General features: G+C 47.4%; 1 protein-coding gene across 6 annotated transcripts in view; it reads right to left on the bottom strand.

Moving 5' to 3' along the window:
- Nucleotides 1–22743, bottom strand: part of OMA1 (OMA1 zinc metallopeptidase) — a 140910-nt gene that overhangs the window by 16170 nt on the left and 101997 nt on the right. The window lies entirely within an intron of this gene.

Here is a 22743-nt window from a genome sequence, read left to right as displayed (position 1 = left end):
AAAACAATAATGAAAGATTGCTTTTAATGTGAGCGGCCGATGTCCGCTGTTCAGTTGTAAGATTGTTAAACGTTTAATACACTTTACTCTGATCATAAATGAATAAAACATTGGGGGTAACCCAGACTGCATCGCTGCAGCGATCGCAGTCTGAATTACTTTGAACGCTGTTGGCGGGGCGCGGTCCGGACAACGAAGGAGTGTCCGGATCGCTGCCAACAATAAAATAAGTGGACAAACAGAAAAGTAATACCCCCTTCAGACCTATGTCAAAATCCCGTTTACTTGTGTGTGAACGTGCATCAACTTGGGATTTAGGTAGGTCTGAATGCAAACAACCTGGGACTATGGGGGAGATGTACTAAGCAGTGAAAAGAGTGGAGAAGTGAACCAGTGGAGAAGTTGTCCATGGCAACCACTCAGCTGCTCTGTATAATTTTATAGTATGCAAATTATAAATGTTACTTCAATGCTGATTGGTTGTCATAAGCAACTTCTCCACCGGCTCACTTCTCTACTCTTTTCACTTCTTAGTACATCTCCCTCTAAGTCCAGGGTCCGCGACCTTGCTCTAGACCAGGGTAACGAAGCGGAGACCAGGGAATTTTCCAGTATGCTAGACCTGCCAATTTCCCGTGTCTGATGTCTGAAAGGGGGATTCACCCTGTGCACCACCACATAACTAAACACAAGGATAAACGTAACCACAATTTACACAATATTTTCATTGAGTTCCTCAATAAGAAACTTTTGGCCTAAGGGTCAAATGCTGGAACCCTATGACGCCGTGATTCAAGCTTGAGAATGACTGGTGTATGGGGATCAGTTGGAGCTTCCGCTAAGAAATTATGTCAGACAGGATGAAAATAGAACTTATTTCGGAGCTATTTATGGTTTCAGGGTGGGAGACATTCTGATAAAATACCAAAAAAGAGAATCTGCAAAAGGTTCCGACAGAGAAGCAAAATGCTCCGCAACGTTCTCCAGAGAATAGTGGAGTAGTAACTTGTGTTAAATGGGTGTCTGCGCTTTTTCCCTGGAGTCAGTATGTTTTACCGACAGACGGGATGACGGCTGTCAGTATACCGACACTGGAATCCCGTCTGTTGGAATCTCGGCAGCGATTCCCCTCGTGAGGTAGCTGTGCTCGCCACGCTTCAGGCCTGGCGGCTCACTTCGCTCGCCACAGGTTATATTCCCAGCCAGTCGGTGGCGTGGACCCATGAACCGAGTGGGAATACCCGGCGGAGGTCAGGATTCCATGCGGCGGTATTTCACCGGCTGTTGGGATTCTGGCGTCGGTCTCCTGTACGCCGGGGATCCCGACAGATGGTATTTTAACTTCTTTTCCCCATGTGACAAGCAGTTGCTCTAAGCCAGCCCCATATATGGAAAAAACAACTGGCAAAGACTGCTGCTGATACTAAGTGGATTACAGCAATACTATTGAAGCGGTGAGAACGGTTTGGAGTAATAAACTACAAAACATAAGCCAGCTATATGCGTATGTGCAGGACTGTAATGGACTAAAATCACTGGGGTGGAACATGACCCTGTGTCACTTATAAAACTGATTGCAACTTTATTATGATTCATTTATTTTAATGATCAGTATTTGTGAATAAATCTGAACTATGACCTTTCATGCATATTGTGGTTGATATAGGTTTTACACTAAATTTGCGCTCCTAGTTGTGCGGGATTTCATCATTGCACAGACATATATTAGGGGATATTGAGCCTTTCTCCGAGGTGGCCGCGGCCACAGAGTCAAACTCATTATGCTTTTAAGACATGAAAGAGCAGCAGGACAGAGTGTGAAGGATTAGCGTGCAGGGAGAGGGCGGGAAGGGAACAGCAATAGTGTTTTGTACTTAATTACTGCAGTGCACGGTCGGATGGAGAAGGAAAGAGGTTGTTTTGGCGTAACATACACATAAATATCTTTGTAGCGTTTCATACAATAATAATAATAATAATAATTTTATTTATATAGCGCTCTTTCTCCCATAGGACTCAAGGCGCTTAACAGATACATAGCATAATATAGTACAGAAAATAATTAAGTACATTTTCATAAAATACAGAAGCATGAAGATACTAAAAGACACATTATGGAAATGCTGAGTAAACAGGAAAGTCTTGAGTCATCTTTTGAAGGATTCTATAGTTGGGGCCTCTCGCACTGTGCGGGGAAGTGAGTTCCATAGAGTCAGAGCCGCATGACTAAAAGCTCGACCCCCAGATGAATTACGGTAGATTCTAGGTACTGCTAAAAGTCCTTCATCTACAGATCGCAGTAATCGAGTGGGGCAGTATGGGGTCAGAAGCTGTTTCAGGTACCTTGGTCATGTAATGCTTTGAAACTCAGTAAGCCAATCTTGAAGATGATTCGCCATCGTACAGGCAGCCAGTGACGGGAGTAGAGGATGGGTGTTATGTGGCTAGAACGGGGCTGGTTGGTTAATAGCCTGGCAGCTCTGTTTTGCACCAGCTGTAAGCGCTGCAATTCTTTTGCTGGTACAGTACCAGGGTTTAAAGTGCATCGCACCTGACCACTCCCTGGCAGACTCCTATGGGCCGGAGTCATAGTTCTATGCAAAACCGATAGGGTGGGTGCACTGTGCATACGCAGGGCCCTTCCTGTATAATTGCACACGGCGCCCACTTTGATTGACATGCTGCGGCCGGTTGGAGGCGGGGAGTCGCCCTTACTTTCTAGGCATGGCCAGGCCCTGCGTCTTTAAATGGGCGATGACGATGCAGCGCTCGGATGTGCGGTGCCGGCAGGAGGTTCCTTTTCCCTTCCTCCTGCAGATTAGCATATTAGTTGTACAGTATTGCACAGTCGCTTCTCTGCAGCTCGTCAATACCATACAACTATGAATCCAATTGCAGGCCTTTAATCACTTGCCTGGCATGGTGGCATCAGATGTGACCGCAGCAGGCAGTGTTTTATATGACCTGGTCGCGCAGGATGCGACCAGTCAGATAGAGAGTGTTAGCAGCGGCAGGGAAGGGAAACTTGCCTCCGCTGCTGCGGTCAGCGGGACCTGAAGGTCCCCCTGCCTCCCTGCATTCTCCCCCTGTGTCTGCCGTGCTGCCGATCACTACTGATTGGTCAGCATGGCAGTATCCCCCACCCCCAGCAGCTGCAGACAAAAGCAGCCGCTGGGGAAGTGTAAACCAACCTCCCCCAAGCCACCCCCAGACCCCCCCCTGTGTACCAGGCAGCTGTCCGGGATCTAAAACCTAAAGTCGCGATGTTCCCGATGTTCCTGGTCGATGTTTCGATGTTTGAGAAAAAATATATTGAAAAAAAAAAATCTTCCAAAATTTTTTTTTTTCCCCCATTTTTTTTCACTAAAATAATTTTGGGTAAGGTTAAATTCATGTTCTTCACCTAATTTACTCACAAAAAAACCCCCAACAATTTCGGAGCGATGCTTGGGGGAAAAAAATCGTCAGTTATGTGGTTAAACCCCTACACAACCAACAATGAACTCACTCACACGGAGACTACAACATCCACCCGCCAACAGACATGTCGGCAGACCTGTCAATGCGCTGACAGAATGGCCGATTCAAGTATACACACTTACCAATCGTCCACTCGATGTGTCGTTCTGACGTCATAGCTGGGCGGGCGTTTGAATTGCCCAACCCAGCTGTGACGTCAGCCCCTGCAGCAAGTGTACGGGCAATCGGCGGACAGCTCATAATTGACAGCTCATTAATCTACTATATGGGACTCGTAGGAGGAGGGGGGTGGGAGGGTATGTGAGTGTTCCTAAATCTAATCAGAGCCTCTCTCGAAGTACAAGCAGAACATAGCATTTTTATAGCGTGCTCTGACATAGGCGTTTCATGTTCCAATAAAAACACACAAACCTAGGGAGGAAAACAGGTTACCCTGAAAGGGAGATAGGAAATTTTTTTTAAAAAAATGTTTATATATATATATATATATATATATATATATATATATATATATATAAATAAAGCACAATTCCACGGCACTCACGTTTTGTGACCACATTGTTTAAACAGAAATCACGGGAGCTCTGCACTCACTATATTAACTAACAATAATAAACAGTGGAGTTTTCACGATAATTATTTTGAGCTATAGAGCAGGACCTGCAGTATATAGTAGTGGGGTCCCTTGTCGGGGGCTGCAGGCTTAAATGCATTGATCAATACATAAACTAAAACTCCACTGTTTATTATTGTTAGTTAATACAGCGAGTGTAGAGCCCCTCTGATTTGTATATATGGGTTGGGTATTATGACCGGCGGTCAGGAGACCGCCTCACATTATCGACGCCGGGATCCTAGCTGTTGGAAGGCCAGCAGGGGCAAGCACAACGGAGCCCTTTGCGGGCGTGGACACCCACAAGTGGGAATAGTCCCTTTTGGTTCGGGATTCCTGTGTCGTTATTGTGTCCGGTAGTCTCCTGCCCGCCAGTCACATAACTGCATCCCATATATATATATATATATATATATATATATATAAATAAAAGTCACATTATGGGCGTGACTCGAAGTAGGCACTAACTAAAATAAAAAATAAATAAATTGCACCTCGTTAAGACCATGCTGCACTGCAGGGGGGTGGCAGATATGAAATGTGCGGAGAGACTGGGAAGGGGCGTATCCTGGATTAATTATAAATTTCAGCATGAAAATAAAGCCACCAGTATTTACCCAGCATCACAACACGGCGCGCACTATCCTTATTCCAATTATAAGGGGGGATAGGCACTAAAATGTCTAGTTACGCCACTTGCTTGATCATTCTACGTGGTGAAATCCTTAGTACGTTCTAATGATGTATGAATGGATAAATGCACAGCACCATCCTTCTTGTATATTCTGAAAACTTTTATTGAACATCCAGAGTTAGTAAAACGTCACAACGTTTATACCGGGACTTCATTACTCATCTCTGCCCTTGGCCCCGGACTCTGTAAAACCAGCCCGGAAAGCGCAGATGTTACAATTGCGCAAACGTGAGAATTGCAGCTGAAGTTATTGGTTACTTACTGAACATTTAATAGTGTAAGAGGCTGAATGTGAATTTGTGGCGTCTCTGGCAGATGCATCAGGGAGAAATGAACTGTGAAATCTTCCCAGTTGCACAAACAGAAACGTCCTTCACTGTTTTCTTGCTTCAGACGCAGAGTGAGCGGTAGTGGAACAGGATTATTCACCCGGCCGTGACAGCGCTTAGGGGCAGTTATAAAGGATATTAATGGTGTTTAATAAACATTGAGAGTGTTAATCAGGAAAACATATATTGTAAGTAGTAAAATATGACCAGACGTCCTCTGAATTAGAGACAAATGTAATAATCCCAATTTGCGGCCCCCAGAGACTTCTGTGTCATCTTTAACACACGATTTACTGCAAACTGCGCGTCAGGCGGGAGGAGGGGGCGCCGGCTGCTTCCTTACTGTAATAAAATATGGCATGCCACATTAAACCGTGAAAACGAGTCATATTTCTGCTCAGGTTTTTTTCTTCTGTTTAATCTGTACAGTAAATACGCGGCCATTTGTGTTATGCAAAATGCTAGAACCAATGATTGTTCTACCGTGATACGTCTGTATATCAATATGTGCTGTCTGCTCCGAATGCTTCTGTAATTATGATTCAAGGAACTGCAGTAACAGGCAACATGCAGAAACAAGGACACTATAGGCCACACCCCATTTGGCCCCAAACATGCCACACCACCCTACGGAAATGCCTGCAAGAAAACTCCCCAGTCACCCCCTCCCAATTCATTTGCGGGTAATTTTTAATACATTTTCGCCCATGCCGTTTCACTTTTGTTTTGTAGGCGAATCGCATTGGCGAAAATGTTCCCGAAAACCGCTTGCAGATTCGCCAAAACACGTGGATCGGGAGTGAATATGCCGATCCACGTGTTTTTCGCCAGTGCCGCCATTTTTCACCTAAGTGAAAATCCGGCCCTGCTATTGCATAGGGCGAATCTCCATTCGCCCTAAAAATAGCAAAAAAGCTCAGTTTTTTTCACCTAGGCGTATATAAAAATAAAATAAATGCAAGTTTCCATCTTGAATCGAAAGAATGATTTTAGGCCACTGGAATGAACGGGCGGAATGAAAGCAAGAAGGAAACTTATTTACTAAGCCGCACATTTTAAGTCCACTGATGTTTGTACATAGATCACGTGTACACGGAAGGGGGTAAGAAGGCTGCAGCGCTTTTACTCTGCGCTCAAATCCGAAAAGGAGATCTGATGAGAACTGCGCCTCTTGCGTAGTTTTCCAGCTTAGTACATGTCTGCAGAGCTTTAGCAAACACACAAAATTGAGTTTATGCTTCCAGGTCCCCTGAGGCGGAGGCATCAGCGGATACCATTACTCCCAGCGGGAGAAACCTTCTGTGCATTTATATGCAAATAAAATCAATAAAATGAAAACATTCAGACTTACAAATATGACACACAAAATAACGAGAACGTTGATGCCTCCTTATTCTCACAGCTTAATTAAAACAAAATTGAGGCTCGACAGAGCAGTGGTATAGGAGGATAATATGATAATGCTAGTTAAAGGGGCTTTATCTGCCAATGTGCACAATCTTATACTACAAATGGGGGTTACAAAGTGCCTGCACCTCCAGAAGCTTTCGGGGGAGAGCACTTGTGTAAGCGTCCACTTACTACGGCAGTGCACCCCTGTGAGTGGTATGGGTGAGCTATTGGCGAGCTCGGGAAGGGCGCCCGTATGAATCCCGTCATGCCATACAGCGCTTCAGCTGATGCTATATTAATATATATATATATATATATATATATATATATTTTAAGAAATGGAATGTTAATTACTGGGACATTTATTCCACAACTAGAAACTGTTGACACTTCTTATTAAAATTGATCTGGTTACTTAGCAACTAATTCCTGATTAAGCGTACCTATGAGAAACTCAATTCTGTCCCAGTAGGTATTCTGAGAATTTTTACAAGAATCACATTATTATTGGGAACTGGGGGGAGCGTTCTTATTTATAGAGTTTCCTATTCTGTTACTCTATTTGCAGTATAAGGGAAGAGCTGCCATTGAAGTGTATATAGGACGTATGCCGAAATACTATGGGGCACCGAAATTCAGAGATCGGACCACACTGTTACGGGTAGGAAGCAGCATCTGAAAAAGTCTCTTCACAAATTATTTTGGGAACTCCGCTGTTGCCAGGAGACGGGTCTATGTTTAAATGCTGCCAAGGAAACGAAGACTGCACACATTCCCACCACCGAACATTAAAGATGCATGGCTCAGCCCTCTAGAAACACGGCGTTAGAAGCTCTTCTTAATAGAAAAAAGTTCTATGTTACAGAAAAGTGCTCCGTCTGCAGCGAGAGGTTCTAGATCTGGCCCAGGCATGGTCAGGAAGGTGTGAGGAGGAATCGGTGTAATAGAGGGTGCAGCGCACTCTTACTGCTTTGCAGTGGTGTCGCTGGTGGGGTGGGGGCTGCAGCATGTCAATCAAAGGGCCTAACTCAGATCTGATCACAGCAGCAAATTTGTTCTTCTACTGGCCAAAACCATGTGCACTGCAGGTGGGGCAGATGTAACATGTGCAGAGAGAGTTAGATTTGGGTGGGTTATTTTGTTTCTGTGCAGGGTAAATACGGTCTGCTTTATTTTTACACTGCAATTTAGATTTCACTTTGAAAACACCCCACCCAAATCTAACTCTCTCTGCACGTTATATCTGCCCCACCTGCAGTGCACATGGGGCCTAATTCAGACCTGATCGTAGCCCTGCAAAATATTGCAGGGCTAGGATCAGGCACACTGACATGTGGGGGGGACACCCAGCACAGGGCTAGTCCGCCCCGCAGGTAAGGCCTGCCCCCCAACTGCAGAAGTACAAAAGCATCGCACAGTGGTGATGCTTTTGCACTTCAGGAGTAGCTCCCGTCCAGCGCAGCTTTTGCGTGCTTGCCGGGAGCTACTCATCGCTGTCCGGGTCGCAGCAGTGCATGTGACTTCACGCAGCCGCTGCGGGCCACCCCCCCCCCCCCCCCCCCCCGCGCGCACGGTCCGGCCACGCCTGCGTTAGCCGGACCACGGCCACCAAATGCCGCCGGCTGTCAGCCATGCGCCGTCGCACTTCTGACCTGATCGCTGCGATGAACGGCAGGTTGCGATCAGCCATTAGAGAATAAATTTGCTGCTGCGACCAGGTCTGAATTAGGCCCAAGGTTTGATAGATGCATCACATACAGTACATATTACACAGACAGGTGAAGGTGTATCATCCTCCCCAGCACAGACTACAAATTACACAATGCAGGAAATGCAGAAGAGGTACTGAGAATTACACACCACATACACACACAACACAAAACACACTGAGTAATAGCAGATACTCAGAATTACATCCATTAAACAGATGAATCCTTAAAGCGTCTAGATGCGGCCTGTGTGCTAGAAGTAATTCCAAGTATTTGCACAGTACCACACCTTTTTCTTTTCTTTTTTTTTACTGTATGTTGGGTGCAATGCTGGCTATTACTCCATACTGGAGAAGGGATACTGTGCAGCCAGCCATACGTACAGTATGAAACAGATACTGAGAGTTACGCCTAGCTTACAGAACATAGGAAGTGCTGCTGTGCCGTTGTCTATTCACACAGAACAAGAACCGATTCTGAAAATTCTGGTACATGGGAAGTGGCACTGAGCATATACTGTGGGTTACACCCAGCCTGTATATTATAGATAAGTGGTGCTGTGCAGCTGTCCGTGCAATGTCTAAAACAGTTACAGAGAGTTCAGGTACGGGGGAAGTGGCACTGAGCATATACTGTGGGTTACACCCAGCCTGCACGTTGCTGATAAGTGGTACTGTGCGGTAAGTCAATGTTAAAAACAAGGACACTGGCGGGGAGAGCGGAGTCATAGTAACTGGTAGAGAAACTGCAACTCAGGACCTTTTAATCTAACAGCGAAGCATGAAAGTTTCTGCATATTTCAGCTGGCGGAGGGAAGTAGCGTGACGATCTGCAGCCATAGAGATTAACTGCATCTGCAAGCCAGCGATTTACATGTCGGCCCACATCATAAGTGTATGGACTCAGTCAGATCAATTGAAGCGGATCCACATGTACATCCAATTATATCTGTATTCACAGACATTACTGGGCTCAGCCACAAGGAAAACAACTGAAAGGAAGGATACGCTTGTGTTCTGTATTATTACACTGTTTGCCTGGCGCGCTACAAGAGGGGGCCGACGGAGGAGCAAAGGCTGCTTCTCAGACATCTATCGTGTTATTCTGTATTCTAGAGGTCTGGACTCACATGTCTCACCGTTATGAGTGGAGAGGAAGACTTCATACCCCACAAACCGAAGAACAAAGACAATGGCCCTCATTCCGAGTTGTTCGCTCGCTAGCTGCTTTTAGCAGCATTGCACACGCTAAGCCGCCGCCCTCTGGGAGTGTATCTTAGTATAGCAGAAGTGCGAACGAAAGATTAGCAGAATTGCGAATAGAAATTTCTTAGCAGTTTCTGAGTAGCTCCAGACTTACTCCTACACTGCGATCAGTTCAGTCAGTTTCGTTCCTGGTTTGACGTCACAAACACACCCAGCGTTCGCCCAGACACTCCCCTGTTTCTCCAGACACTCCCGCGTTTTTCCCTGAAACGCCTGCGTTTTTCCCAGAAACGGTAGCGTTTTTCCGCACACTCCCAGAAAACGGCCAGTTTCCGCCCAGAAACACCCACTTCCTGTCAATCACACTACGATCACCAGAACGATGAAAAATCCTCGTTAGGCCGTGAGTAAAATACCTAACTTTTGTGTAAAATAACTAAGCGCATGCGCTCTGCGAACCTTGCGCATGCGCAGTAAGCGACTAATCGCAGTATAGCGAAAATCGGCAACGAGCGAACATCTCGGAATGACCCCCAATGTACATTGCACCTCTACCACTAAGGGGGTAATTCAGATCTGATCGCTAGGCAGCGAGTTTTGCACTGCTGCGATCAGATAGTCGCTGCCTACGGGGGGAGTGCATTTTAGCTGTGCAAGTGTGCGAACGCATGTGTAGCAGAGCTGTACAAACAGATTTTGCGCAGTATCCGCTCAGCCCAGGACTTACTAAGCCGCTGCGAAAACATCAGTCCGTTCAGGACTGGATTTGACATCAGACACCCTCCCTGAAAACGGTCAGTTGCCACCCACAAATGGCCTCTTCCTGTCAAACTCCTTGCGAGTGCCCGTGCGAATGAATCCTTCGCACAATGCCATCGCTGACTGGTGAAGCCTGCTGCGAAAACGCACAGTAGCGATCAGATCTGAATGACCCCCTAAGTGGTACAGAAGGAACGTTTTTTATCAACGATGAAAAAAATCACTGTGTTTGATAAAACTTGTTGCGTATGATGAATGGTGCTCCAGCCAATTAGCTTCTGTCACTTTTCAAGCACATGACAGTTAGGAGCTGAACACATGACAATCCAGAGCTGATTGGCTGAGGAACCATTTACCATACACAACTAGTTTTATCATTCACAATGAGTCTTATCACTGATAAATGAGCCCCAAAGTGCTAGAGCTTCTGTTATTTGTGCAGAAAGCCGACACTTCCCTCCTTATCCAATGCGGACCCCAATCCCCCCCCCCCCCCCCCCCATGGCTGCTACTCCTAATTAATGTAAGGAGGAACGCACGTAAGAGGACCAATGACAACCAGCAATAGTAGCTTGTGATTGGTTCTCCATAGACACCAAGTTATTGGCTCGGCTGTGATAGGAACTGTAAGACCCCTGGAACCAATTGATGCATGGTGCTACCCCGGGGTGCTGACTGAGGGAATAAAGATGGAAAGATAGAATTTGACGGCAGATAAGAACCACTTGGTCCATCTAGTCTGCCCCTTTTGGATGCTAACAATGGACTTTTTTTTAAAAAAACCACAAATAAATAAAACGAGATTTATGGTAAGAACTTACCGTTGTTAAATCTCTTTCTGCGAGATACACTGGGCTCCACAAGGAATTACATCGGGGTGTAGAGTAGGATCTTGATCCGAGGCACCAACAGGCTCAAAGCTTTTGACTGTTCCCAAGATGCACAGCTCCGCCTCCTCTATAACCCCGCCTGAATGCCAGTGAGCTCAGTTTTGATAACCAGCCCAATGCAGTAGCAGGTACCAGAGACGACAACCGATCGTAGCCAATGACACCACACACTCACCGCAGGAGAGGGTGTCAGCGTCTATGACAACCCCAACCCAAAAAAGCTAAGTGCGTCAGGGTGGGCGCCTTGTGGAGCCCAGTGTACCTTGCAAAAAGAGATTTAACAAAGGTAAGTTCTTACCATAAATCTCATTTTCTGCTGCGGGGTACACTGGGCTCCACAAGAAATTACATCGGGGATGTCCCAAAGCAGTTCCTCACAGGAGGGGACGCACTGTAGTGGGCACAAGAACCCGGCGTCCAAAGGAAGCATCCTGGGAAGCGGCGGTATAGAAGGCATAGAACCTTAGAAACGTGTTCCCTGAGGACCACGTAGCCGCCTTGCACAACTGTTCAAGGGTCGCACCACGATGGGTCGCCCAAGAAGGTCCTTAATGGTAGCAGGAGCTGGACGACCAGCCTGTACATAAGCATGTGCAATCACCATTCTAATCCATCTAACCATGGTCAGCTTAGAAGCAGGCCAGCCACGTTTGTGAAAACCAAACAATACAAAAGGAGAATCAGATTTCCTGATGGAGGAAGTTCTCTTCACATAGATACGGAGAGCCCGTACCACATCCAAAGACCGTTCTTTGGGAGACAACTCAGGAGAATGAAAAGTCGGAACCACAATCTCCTGGTTAAGGTGGAAAAAATACACCACCTTAGGCAAATAACCTGGCCGCGTTCGAAGAACTGCCCGGTCACGGTGAAAAATCAAATAGGGAGACTTGCAGGACAAGGCACCCAAGTCTGAGACCCTTCTAGCTGAAGCAATAGCCAGCAAGAATAGGACCTTAAGGGAAAGCCACTTAAGGTCAGCAGAGACAAGAGGCTCAAACGGAGACACTTGCAAGGCCTCCAAAACCACCGACAAGTCCCAAGGGGCCACAGGCGGCACATAAGGAGGCTGAATCCTCAACACACCCTGAGTGAATGTATGGACATCAGGTAGGGTGGCAATCTTTCTCTGAAACCAAACCGACAAGGCAGAAATGTGAACCTTGAGGAAGGTCAGACGCAGGCCTAAGTCCAGGTCCTGTTGTAGGAAGGCCAACAGTTTGGCCGTGCTAAACTTAAAAACTTCATAATTGTCAGACGCACACCAAGTAAAGTAAGCATTCCATACCCTATGGTAAATCCAAGCAGAAGCCAGCTTACGGGCCTTCAACATAGTTTGAAAGACCGCCTCAGAAAACCCTTGGCCCTCAGGACGGAAGCTTCAAGAGCCATGCCGTCAAAGCCAGATGGGCCAAGTCCTGGTAAACACAAGGGGCCTGAACGAGGAAGTCTGGTCGTTGTGGAAGTAAAAGAGGAAAATCTAGCGAGAGGCCTTGTTGATCGGAGAACAAGTGCCGTCTGGGCCATGCTGGAGCTAGCAGAAGTAGGTTTCCTCCTTCTTGCTTGAACTTCCGTATTACTCTGGGCAGGAGTGACACCGGAGTGAACACGTACGGCAGCTGGAAATTCCATGGGAACGACAGAGCATCCACGAATGCTGCTTGAGGATCCCTTGTTCTTGCTCTGAAGACCGGAACCTTGTGATTGTGTCGAGACGCCATCAGGTCCACATCTGGGAGGCCCCACTTGTCCACGAGAAGTTGCAACACCTCTGGATGTAGGCTCCATTCTCCAGCGTGCACGTCCTGACGACTGAGATAGTCCGCCTCCCAGTTCAGAACGCCCGGAATGAACACTGCTGATATGGCCGGCAGATGGTGTTCTGCCCACTGAAGAATCCTTGATACTTCCCTCATTGCCATGCGGCTTCTTGTGCCACCCTGATGATTTATGTACGCCACCGTGGTGGCGTTGTCCGATTGCACCTCAACAGGTCTGTTCTGAATGAGATGCTGGGCCAGTGTCAACGCATTGAACACTGCCCGCAGTTCCAGAATATTTATCGGGAGTAGAGACTTCTCTTTGGTCCACCGACCCTGAAGAGAGTGTTGTTCCAACACCGCGCCCCAACCCCTCAGACTGGCATCCGTCGTCAGCAGGACCCAGTCGGGTATCCAGAACGGACGGCCCCTGCTCAATTGATGGTCCTGCAGCCACCAGCTCAGTGACAGGTAGACCTCCGGAGATAATGAGATCATGTGAGATCTTATCCGGTGAGGCAGGCCATCCCACTTGGTCAGAATTAACTTCTGCAGAGGGCGAGAGTGGAACTGAGCATACTCCACCATGTCGAAAGCAGACACCATGAGACCCAGCACTTGCATTACCGAATGTATCGACACTTGTGGACGAGATAGGAAGCATTGAATCCTGTCCTGAAGCTTCAGGACTTTCTCCTGAGACAGGAACAACCGTTGGCTGTGAGTGTCCAATAACGCTCCCAGATGTAACATGCTCCGAGCAGGAACCAGGGAGGATTTCTTCCAGTTGATCAGCCACCCGTGGGCTGTCATGCACTGGACCGTCAAATTGAGATGACACAGGAAAAGTTCTGGCGAATTTGCCAGGATCAACAAATCGTCCAAGTATGGTAGGATCCTGACCCCTTGACGGCGGAGTGTAGCCGTCATGACCGCCATTACTTTGGTGAAAACTTGGGGAGCCGTTGTCAAACCAAAGGGTAACGCCCGAAATTGGTAATGAAGGTTGCCCACCGCAAACCGAAGGTACTGTTGATGAGAAACCGCAATAGGAATATGCAGGTAGGCATCCTGTATGTCCAGGGAGACCATATAGTCCCCAGGCTCCATGGCCAGAACAATAAAGCGCAGCGTTTCCATACGAAACTTGGAGACCCACACATGCTTGTTCAAGGACTTCAGATTGAGAATGGGCTGCGAGGACCCGTTCAGTTTCGAGACTAGAAACAGCGTGGAATAGTAACCCTTGCCTCTCTGAGCCAGAGGCATCTGTACCACCACTCCTGTGACCAAGAGGGAATGTACCACTGAGTGCAACGTGTTTGCTTTTGCCGGATCCAGAGGCACATCTGTCAGACAAAACCGCTGCGGGGGACGATTCTTGAAGGGTATGGCGTAACCTCGATAGACGACTTTCCTCGCCCAGGCATATGAAGTGGTCTTCAACCATTCCTGGGCAAAACCCAGAAGTCGGCCCCCCACCTTGGGATCCCCCAGAGGGAGGCCCGCCCCGTCATGCGGCAGGCTTGACAGTTTTGGAAGCTGGCTGACGGGCAGCCCAGGCATGCTTTGGTCTGGGCTTGTTTGGTCTAGAAGCACGAGCTTGCTTTGGGTACGCCTGACCTTTTGCTTTACCTGGAGTACGAAAGGGCAGAGGGAAAGTACTTTTAGCCTTCTGTGCGGAAGGAGCCAAACTAGGTAGGCAAGCTGTTTTAGCCGTAGCCAGATCAGCCACAATCTTATTTAGGTCTTCTCCAAAGAGAATGTCTCCTTTGAAAGGAAGAAGGTTTTCTTGGAATCCAAATCCACCGACCGGAATCTCAACCAAAGGATACGTCTGGCCAAGACGGACGCAGTAGCAGCCTTGGCCGCGAGCACCCCGGCATTGGAGGACACCTCCTTAAGGTACAGAGAAGCCGTGGCAATATATGAGAGACATTGTCGAGCATGCTCAGACACGTCGGCAGACAGTTCCGCCTCGAGTTCCTGAGCCCACGCCTCAACAGCTTCAGCAGCCCAAGTCGCTGCAATTGTTGGCCTATGCACAGCACCCGTTGGGGTATAAATCGCTTTTAAACAGCCCTCCACACGTCTATCCGTCGGTTCCTTCAGAGAGGTGACGGTAGTTACTGGCAGATCAGAGGAAACAACCATACGCGCCTCATGAGAATCAACAGGCGGTGGGGTTTCCCAATTTTTACACACCTCCGCAGAGAGAGGATAGCGAGCCAACTGTCTCTTATTCGTTGTAAACTTTGTCCCCGGATTTTCCCAAGATTCCTGACGTATGTCAACCAGGTGTTTAGAGTAAGGTAAAACCTGTTTAACCACCTTCTTACGCTTGAACCTATCCGGTTTCTTGGAGACAGTTTCAGGCTCAGAATCATCAGACACTTGAAGAATGAGCCGAATCGCCTCAATCAAATCCGGGACATTCACGGATGACTTCCCTTCCCCATCTGAAACATCAGCGTCAGTGTCAGCGGGGTCAGTATATGCACCGTCCTCCTCAGGGAACGCGTCGGTTAAAGCCGTGGATTGGGAGGAGGTAATGGCCCGTTTAGAAGATGACTTAGTCTTAGGCGGGCGAGAGTGAGACTTAGATTTAGTCATAGATCGGTTCAAATGCTGCAGCTGAGTGGAAAGCTGATCCACCCATGGCGGGTTCACAGCAGGGACCATAAACTGTTGCAGTGGCACAGGTGGTCCCACAGGGGGCATCAATTTTTGTCACAAGCGTGCTTAGCACTGTGGAGAATGTAGCCCAAGGTGGATCCTGTGATTTCCCAAGCACTATTGACCCACTGGCGGGCAATGAACCCCCTGAACCTGAACTCTCAGTTGCTAAATTATCCTCTGTTGCGACAGTGGCCTCACTACCACGCAGTGTGGGAGAGGTCCCAACGTCGTTGCCACGTGTAGCAGACATAACTATGTGCACAATAATGGGCAACCCGGTACAAGGTGTAGCAGCACTATTCCTAGCAAGAACACTCAGACGGCACAGACCAGAGGTTCAATAGATATAGAATATATGGTGACTTTAAATCACAAGCAAAAATACCCCGACAGTATAAATCCTACATTGAAAATAGCAAAAACCTGAAACACTTGGCCCCCTCAGGTACAGCAATATAGGAATAGCACGCTGAGTGAAATACCCTGCAATAAGGCAACCACGCAGCAGCTACATGCACACACACAGATACTGTATATAGTCACAAGTGTACCATGCAGATATTATGTACCATAAACTGTACTGGACTAGAAATACAAAGTAATACAAAGTATGGCTATATGTGATAACAATAGATATAACAAACACAGTAAGCACTGGATATATATCACAGGGTGTTTGTACCACACAACCCTGAAGGTATGCACTCTTTCTTAACTAACACAGTCCCAGTGACAGGTAGAATACTCAAGTGTCCTGTAGGAAGCACAGCACTGGCAGGGGGTTCCGCAGAGGAGTATTTGCCCCAGCAATCCCAGGAACAGGAAGGCTCAAGCTGAAATGGCCGCTGACCAGGAGTGAAGGAGAAGGAGAAAGCTCCAGGGCGGGAACATTGCAGCAATGGCGCCCTGGGGCTGGCTGGAGGGGCCTCAGGTCCAGCCTGCTCCCCCTGCTGGCATCCCCACCGGGTGTGCGGGCAGAACATAAAACGGGGGAATTGTACTAAAAACCCACTGACCTGTGCTCCAAATAATACCCTGGTGGCTAGTGGAGCAAGCTGCCCAGTAATTAGTGCGCGCGAGGCCACGCTGGATTGCGGTAAAGTGCGGCACAGAAGCCCCTTCCTTCCCCCTGGTCTGCGGCCCCACAATCCCGTACACGGCGGCGTGTGTGTGACTCACAGTTAGGAAGAAGCCTTCGTCTCTGCTGCAGTGACCCGGCAACCCCGGCGCGGGAGTATACAGCGCCGCTGGGGCAGCTACCTGTAAAGTGCCTACATACTGCAAGGCACCAACTTACAAACTGAGCTCACTGGCATGAAGGCGGGGTTATAGAGGAGGCGGCGCTGTGCATCTTGGGAACAGTCAAAAGCTTTGAGCCTGTTGGTACCTCTGATCAAGATCCTTCTCTACACCCCAATGTTATTCCCTGTAGAATCCAGTGTACCGCGCAGAAAGAAATTTAACAACGGTAAGTTTTAACCATAAATCTCCTTTTCTCTTACATCCTAGGGTATACTGAGAATCCAGTTTAGTATCATGGGGTATAGACAGGTCGATTAGGAGCCTTGGGCACTTTAAGAATTTGATAGTGTGCGCTAGCTCCTCCCTCTATGCCCCTCCCACCAGACTCAGTTTAGAAAATGTGCCCGATGGAGCCATTCACATCTCTGGAAGCTCCTGAAGAGTTTTCTGCATATTATTTTATAAGCTTATTTTCAGGCACCAGCCTGCCTGCTTCATGGGACTTAGTGGAGGCAACGGCCACTAAGGGTTAATGGTCCCGTTCCCCGCTGTCAGGACGCTAGCTCCTTAGGGAACTATTCGCAAGCCCCACCACGGCAAGCGTACATTCATGCAGCACGCCGCCACCCCTAACAGAACCAGAAGAAAGAACAGTGGTGAGTACTAAGCCGGCGTCCCGGTACACAGTACTCCATTTTCATGTTGAGAAAAATCAGTTTGCCAGGTAATTGACAGGAAAAGGCCGTTTGTGGGTGGTAACTGACCGTTTACTGGGAGTGTTCGGGAAAACGCAGGCGTGCCCAAGTGTTTTCAGGGGGGGGTGTCTGACGTCAGCTCCGGCCCCGATCAGCCTGATCGCACTGGAGGAGTAAGTCCTGGGCTGTGCAGAGGCTGCACACAGTGGACTTTAGCAGCTCGGCGTACACATAGCATCGCACACTTGCACGGCGAATACACACTAGCCCTGGAGGCGGCGACTATCTGACCGCAGGACAGCAAAAGTCACAGCCCAGCGGTAAGATCTGAATGACCCCCTTAGACATGAATGACAATAATCACCGTATCGAGAATCATACCTAGGAATTGAAGTCGTTGAGACGGAATTAGATGTGATTTCTTGAAGTTGACAATCCAAGCGTGCTGAACTAGTACATTGTACGTTAGCAACGCATGTTGGAGGAGTATCTGTTGAGACGGAGCTTTGATGAGCAGATCGTCCAAGTACGGAACTATTATCACTCCCAGGGATCTGAGATGAGCTATCATCACAGACATTACTTTGGTGAATACCCGAGGCGCTGACGAGAGGCCAAACGGTAGAGCCTGAAACTGGTAATGGTTCTGCCGTATTGCAAAACGCAAGAACCTCTGATGAGGTGGCCAAATCGGAATGTGTAAGTACGCATCCTTGAGATCTAGCGCAATCATGAATGCCAGTGGCTCTAAACCTGCAATTACCGTCCGCAGAGATTCCATCTTGAATCTGTAGTAAGTGACGTACTGATTGAGACCCTTTAAGTTCAATATTGGCCTGACGGAGCCATCCGGCTTTGGTACCACAAACAGACTGGAATAATAACCCTGACCTTGTTGTTGTACAGGGACCGGAATCAAAACTGCTGAATCCAGCAGGGACTGAATGGCAATTTGCAGAACCGCCCTCTTGTTGTCCGACACAGGCAGTCCTGTCTTGAAAAACCGCAGTGGTGGGAGACAGTCGAACTCTATTTTGTAACCTTTTAACACTAAATTGCGGATCCACCCATCTGTGGACGTCTGGAACCACGCTAACTGGAACATCTGAAGGCGTGCTCCCACAATTGGAGATCCGAGATGGGCTGGGAGCCCGTCATGCCACTGGCTTGTCGGTGACCTTAGCGTCCTGACGACTGGTGTTGGTTTGTTGGAAACCACGTCCTCGACCTCGTCTACCAGGCGTGGCTGTTGCTCTACCACGGCCTCGAAAGGGCTGAGGTCGAAAGGATTTGAACGCCGGGCCAGAGAATTTCCGTCTCGGTACCGTTGGAGGCAATGGTAAGAAAACAGACTTTCCTCCCGTGGCGTCAGAAATCCATTTGTCCAATTCAGGACCAAACAACTTCTCGCCACCGTAAGGTAACGCCTCTATACCTCTTTTAACCTCTGCCTCCGCTTGCCAAGAACGCAGCCAGAGTGCCCATCGTACTGTAACTAGCGACGATGAAATGCGAGAAGTGAGCTGACAGACGTCAGTAGAAGCTGTACATAGATACTCAGCAGCTTCACAGATTTGATCAGCAAGAAGTATAAGGTGATCGTCATGTAGGGCAGACTTGAGTTCTGTTATCCATACAATTAGGGCCTTAGTGACCCAAATGCCAACTAACCCAGGTCTAAGCAACACTCCTGCTGCTAAATACATGGACTTTAGCATAGCTTCTATTTTACGGTCTGAAGGGTCTTTAAGTGTAGTAGCAGCTGGTACTGGTATGGTTAATTTCTTTGTAAGTTTTGACACAGACTAATCCACCATTGGCGGATTCTCCCATGTACATGTCACAGACTCTGGAAACGGGTAACTAGACTTAAATCTGTGAGGTATAGAAAACCGTTTATCTGGATTCTTTCGTGTTTCTACTAACATCTTATTAAGAGATTCCGAAACAGGAAAACACATTGGAGATCTCTTTCGTTTAGTAAAGACGACCTCATCATTTGTCAGAGGCTCCTCAGTTTCTGTAAACTTCAGAGACTGACGCACCGCTCTGATGAGATTATCAATACCTGGGCTGTCAAGATCTTCACGATCTGACTGCTCCTTACCCTCATCTTGCGCAGTGAGGGCTGGCATAGAATCGTCAGAATGCAACATAGCAGAAACTGGTAAATCATAAGACAAATGAAATTTATCCTTTCGACCCAAAATGGACTTGGACATTTGGCAAGACTGAGATCTCTCCGGTAGTTCTGGCGGTCTCACAAGAGACTCAGATCTTGCCACTTCCCGCTCTTGTCGAGCGGCGGCCAATTCTGATTGCAATCCAGCCATGACCTATGTTAGCATAACCCATGAAGGTTCCGGCAATGAAACCGGAGCTGAAATTGTATTCGTAACCGAATCCACAAAACATACTGTACATGTGGTAGATCCATCCGGCAACACACTCTTACAGACATTGCAGTGAAACTGCTTTTTTGTTTATTCTGGTGCCTTACTCATTATGCAGACAGATAATACAATATACAAAGACAGACAGACACCTGCACGACTCAGTAAAATTGTACTAAGGAGTGTATAATATATATTTATATATATATATATATTAGTGATGAGCGGATTCGGTTTTACTCGGTTTTACTCGGTTCTCAAAACAGCATCTTATTGGCTCACGGATGTCACGTGTTTTGGATAGCCAATAAGATGCCGTTTTGAGAACCGAGTAAAACCGAGTAAAACCGAACCTCGCTCATCACTAATATATATATATATATATATATATATATATATATATATGGCTGCAGTGCAGTGCAGTGCACGTGGCCAGTACTATATGAAACCTGATACGAAATTCCCACTAACACCCCTGCGCCATCCGGTGGAGTAGAGATGTAGGGCAGGAACGTTCTGGAATCACAAACAAGAAAACACAGGAAGCATGGTTAAAATGGCCCCCATGCCCTGCTTACAGTTAGAATCACAGTGCAGGTTATAACATACATCTGTATAACCTGTAACCACTTGTAGCAAAACTAACCCTGTTAACATAGGCATAACAGCCTATGTAATCACTTGTTACAAACCCATGCAGCCTAATACTATATTGCTCACTTTCTCCCCCCTTGCAGCAGCGCTGCCTGTGAGGAGACTTCTCCCCCCTCCTTACCACTGCGCCGGGAAGCGGATCCTGTCCGGAGATGGAGTGCAGGGAGCCGGGGAGCGTTCTCAGCGGGGAGAGCGGGCGTGCTGCCTAAGTGCGGCCAGCGGGGGTGAGCGGCGGCCGGCGGGTCTGAGCAGCGGAGGAACTGCTCATTGGATGCGGCTGTGGCGGGTGCTAGTGGATGCGGCTTTGGTGGGCGCTGAGCCCCGTACAGCGGACGGAGCGGCTGGGGCGGGCGGCTGTAAGTAGCGGCGGGTGCGGGCGGCAGTGACTAACACGGACCCCACACAGCGGGGCGGCAGAGTGCGCTGACCGCCCCGTCCCCCCAGCATACCTGGTCTCCTGTAGGGAGGGCTGCGACGGTGCTTCTTCCTGTAAGCTCCGTCCAGCTCTTGCTGCAGGTCAGTGAGTGAGCTGCGTGTGGCTGTGAGGGTGCTCTATGTGAGGACCGGCACGCCATGCGCTGCCTCTGCGCAGCGGCACTATCCCGGACCAACGTTTTTTTATAAACTGGGAAGGGATGTGCTGAGTATAAAAAATGAAGTCAAAAATAAAAATGAAAAAGAAATTCAAAGTAATTGTGTGGAGCTCCACACAACCCTGTTAGTGCAGTGAGCACAGAAAAAACACTGAGGTACTCTGGGATATGGAGGGGTGGAGAGTTCAAAATTAAAATATTCAGTGCCCTGTTCCTGCGGAAGCCGTCCATATCCCAAGAGTACTCCAGTGACCCCTAGTGGATGAAAAAGAAAAGTGACTAGATGAGCGGACAGTATCGGTGCATACTGCAGAGTCTTCCTCCTAAAACACCACCTGCATCAGCTACATTCATATCTTACATCAGTCATGAGAGTAAGGCCCCACTACTGTAATGGAACAATATACGTCTACTGTGAAGGGACAATACATGGGCAACATAAAACGAAGGGTCTTTAAATACATCTTTCTAGGTTACGACAATATAGGAAGTGGAGGCTTTCATATCTGAGGTTGCCAAGATGCCCAAGCGGGCAACGTTTTGAGCTACCTCGTCTGTCTCTACTACACCAGTTTTGGGGGTTGCAATTTGAGTCTTAGTGAAAATGGTAGATACAAAACTGTCAGAAAAAACATGGGGAAAAAAACGTCGGTTTTTGAAAAACTGCTGTGATTTGCCCTGAGGAGTCATCAGCCGTGCACAGAAAAAAGACATAGGAAGCATTCTTTACTGTAACAGCGATTCTTTTCCTACCGAAGTGGCAATGACAAACAAATGGAGCCGATACATGAACAACCTATCGGTAAAATGCAGCATTTTGCTGATGATTGTGCCCAACATGTTGTAAATTCTTAATTCGTCTATTCTAATATAAAAATAATTGGAATCAGCGAGTCTGGGATTTCTAACATGTTGGATTATGCCAACCGAAGAAACTGAGATCGGCGAATCAGATCAGAGAACTGATTTTCCGTTAAATGTGCATCATAACCACACAATGGGATGGGACAAAATCACTTCACGGGACTGCACTGATTTAATTAGATATGCGACACTTGTATATCTGTATGCGACTGACTGAATCTGTATACAAAGCGATGCGATTCAGCGGCGTTCACGCCAAATTCTGCTGTGCTTTGTACACAGGCCCAGACTCAATCGCACACAGATATACAAGTGTCACATACCAAATTAAATCAGTGCAGTTTTGTGAAGCGGTTTTGTTGCATCATTCTGCAACTACGATGCGCATTTGAACAAAAAAAAGAGACTATTTCGCTCGGCGTGGCTTGCTTGCGCCAGGTGTCTCACACCGCATGGCGTACTGAGGCTAAGTGTAAAAGGACACATCTGTAGCAGATAATGGACAGAATTAGTTTGTTTAAAAAACAATGAATGACCTAAAAAAGTGTAATCTTTGAGATTAATAATAATAATTATTATTATTATTATTATTATCATTATTATTAAAATTAACCTTAATGTGTGTCAGGGATGTAAGAGTGTGAGTTGCAACATGGTAGGGATTGAAATGAAGTACAGCGCTGTGCACATTAGTGATGGTCTATACATAAATAATAACAATAATAACATTAATGTTGGAATAGGCCCATAATCATTATCATTAAGTAGCAATAGAATTATAGAAGGGACCAT

This window comes from Pseudophryne corroboree, chromosome 9 (assembly GCF_028390025.1).
Source record: "Pseudophryne corroboree isolate aPseCor3 chromosome 9, aPseCor3.hap2, whole genome shotgun sequence".
Classification (NCBI taxonomy): Eukaryota; Metazoa; Chordata; class Amphibia; order Anura; family Myobatrachidae; genus Pseudophryne; species Pseudophryne corroboree.
This window is presented reverse-complemented; position numbering and strand designations above follow the sequence as displayed.